Raw genomic sequence first — 3,162 nt, 5'->3', positions numbered from 1 at the left:
GAGGAAGGGAGAGAGATAGAGAGTTAGAAACATCGATGAGAGAGAAACATCGATCAGCTGCCTCCTGCACATCTCCTACTGGGGATGTGCCTGCAACCCAGGTACATGCCCTTGACCGGAATCGAACCTGGGACCTTTCAGTCCACAGGCTGACGCTCTATCCACTGAGCCAAACCGGTTTTGGCCACTCTCACTTTTAATAAAGTATTTTTAATTATTCTAATCGTAAAAATACTTTTGAAGTGCCATGATTTTGTATAGATAAGCAAACATGCAATTATTGCACATGGGTATGCAATTTTTAACAGATACTACCGAACTGCCCTCCTAAATAGCTTAACTAATTTAATTTATACTTCTACCAGCAACATAAGAGTTCCCATTTCCCACACCCTTTGCATCATTTGATTTAACCTAACAAGTCTGCCAATCTGATAGAGTAAAAATGATCTCACTGGTATTTTAATGGAATACTTTCAATATTGCACTCTGTCTGAATGTTTACCTATTTTCTAAAGAGCATACTGTAGTGGTATTTTCCCAACCTGGTCCTTCCGTTATATCTCTGTTCCTTTCTAATTAAATAAGAAATTGCTCAATAAAAAGTAACTTAAAATGCCCTGTTCCCACCTGCAAATCCTTCCCAGGGACCTAGAATATACACACTTCTAGGCTTTTAGACATGAAGCATGGCATGCTTAACAGAGAGGAAAAACTGTGATAAAAATGACCATGTTGGACAAGCATTACTATAAAGGTTAATTTAGAATCTTTAATGCTATAGCATGCTCTGTGACTTTTATATAATACTCATTCCAGTCCATATTGGTTTTCTGAAAGGACAGTGATTTTTTGAAATTAAAAGTCTATAATTAGTCTTGAAACAGTATGCAAAATAGTTTGAAATGAGACAAAAGAGTGGATATGAGGGTACAGATTTTAAATTTGAAGTCATCAGATATGTGGAGGTAAATGTGAGAAAAGAGCTTGGAGGAGAGATGATATTACCTACACAAAGATGACAGTCAAAGCCGAGAAAAGGGAGATGCTCTTGAGAAGGTAGACAAATGGCAAAGCACAAAGGCCCCAGCCTCAGGGTTTACCCAGCAAACAGACCCAAAGAGTCAGGAAAGCAGACAGACAACGTAAAAAATGGGAGAGCCAAGCAATGTGGTTTCCAAAATGATAGAATGACAGTAACGAAATTAAATAAGAGCACTGCATGGAAAACTGAGCACAGATCATTCCATTTTTCCATGAGATATTTAAGAAAGTACACAGTCCTAAAATTCAAGGCCAATGTCCTTGTCAGGTTTTACAATAAACAAAGCAATTTCATTCTATTTAATGAACAGTTATGTTGTATACAACACATGCCAAAACTGTTCTAAGTAAGCCCTTTACAAAACGTTAACTCGTTTTTCACTTGGCTATTTCTTTTAATAACCCCCTATAAAACCTGGCAGGTCCCGAGTGAGGACTGGCATCCCAGGTGGTTTGCGGCTGGAGGGATGACCTATGCTTTGGAAGCTGAGCACCAGTAATAACAAAATCAACTGGAAGCTTACCTCCCAGAACACAGGCAAAGGGAAAGGAGGACAGCTACAATTGGAAACCAGAACATTCAGAAAATACGATCTTTAACCAGATAAAATTTTTTCACAATCTCAAGGCCAGTGCTCTTCACTTCATATGTAAACTGGATACAGCTGGCTTCACTCTTGAAATCCTTGATTGGAAAACTCTCAGGATTCTCATATTTAGGCATACCTCATTTTATTGCATTTAGCTTTATTTGTCCTTCCTAGGTATTGAGGGTTTTTTTGTTTGTTTTTTTACAAACTGAAGGCAAGACTCTCCACCAGCAAAAAGATTACGACTTGCTTGTTACTGCAACATTTGCTTTATTACAGTGGTATGCAAGGTATGCCTGTAGTACCTGAACCAGTCTAGCCTATTACTCCAAACTTTTAATTGAGGTAAACAAGACTATCTTACTGATCACTCAAACTCCAGGGCATCTAAGCAAATAATCTTGACGGATCAGCCAAGGCTGATTTTCTTTGGGGTCTGGGGAGACTAGGAGGACATTTATGTAGGGGTTGTCAGTATTAGCCAAAAGAGGGTTTCAAAGTCATTGCTAGGGTTTCAACGTTAATCAAGGCACAGGGTTCTGGGGGAAAAAGAGGGATGCTAAAGCCACTGAAGATACATACACTGGAAGGCGTTTTCAATAGAAAGCAGGTCCCATCCTATAGCCTTTTAGATCTTGAAGGGATGTGAGTCATCTAACTGAAGGTGCTAAATGATGTGCCCAAGGTCCTAAGGCTGCTCTGCAGCACGTCATCACCACCACGGAATACCAGACTTTGCCCATCATCAAGTGATTTTAAAAAAATGACTTTTTTTTTTCAGTCTGGGAAAACAACTTTAGCTTGGAATGTTTTAAGAAGGTGCCCGCTTCAATTACAGGAAACATGAGGCTGACCTGAGGCTGAACGTATGAAGAATCACACTTTCGATTTGACTTAAGGTTCCACGGGGCTGGAGATAATGTCGGTACAAAGATCAGAAAAATAGCAGGGCATGCAGAGAACAGACAGGAGTATTTGTAACCCCCCGGGGAGGACAGGGGTCGTGCCCACTTGTACTGCACAGGAGAAAGTACCCAGGGCCCTGCTTCCCACGCCGTGGGAGAAAAACCAGCTTTGCGTGAAGACTAAAGGGCTGTGCGGTACAGAGGAGTTCACATCCGATCGCTGTTTGAACTCGAACTTTTCAGTGAGCGTCCTGCCGGCCGCATTTCATCTTCAGAATTCTAACCTTTGTCTCCCAAAACACCTCGCCCGCCTGCCGCAGCACAACACACAGGCCCAAGCCCGTGGTCCCCGGGGCCAACAGGTGGTCGGCACGCGCGCCCCATCCCCGCGGCCACGTGACCCTGCGGCCGCTCATCTCCTCGCGGAAACCTTACTTCCGGCGCCCCAGATGGCTCCACGCAGACCGGGATGTTTCCACTCTGGAAACTGTCAGGATCCTCGGCCACGTTAGGTTTCCAAAGAGACCGAGGCAAAGACGGAAGGAGGGCAGACGGAGGACACCTGAGCCCGGAAAAGCCACGAGCCGGGGAGGCGCGGGCTCCGCTCAGCGCCCGGCCCCTGC

Source organism: Myotis davidii, unplaced genomic scaffold (genome assembly GCF_000327345.1).
Source record: "Myotis davidii unplaced genomic scaffold, ASM32734v1 scaffold221, whole genome shotgun sequence".
Classification (NCBI taxonomy): domain Eukaryota; kingdom Metazoa; phylum Chordata; class Mammalia; order Chiroptera; family Vespertilionidae; genus Myotis; species Myotis davidii.
The sequence above is the reverse complement of the archived record's forward strand: the minus strand, read 5'-3'. Positions refer to the sequence as shown.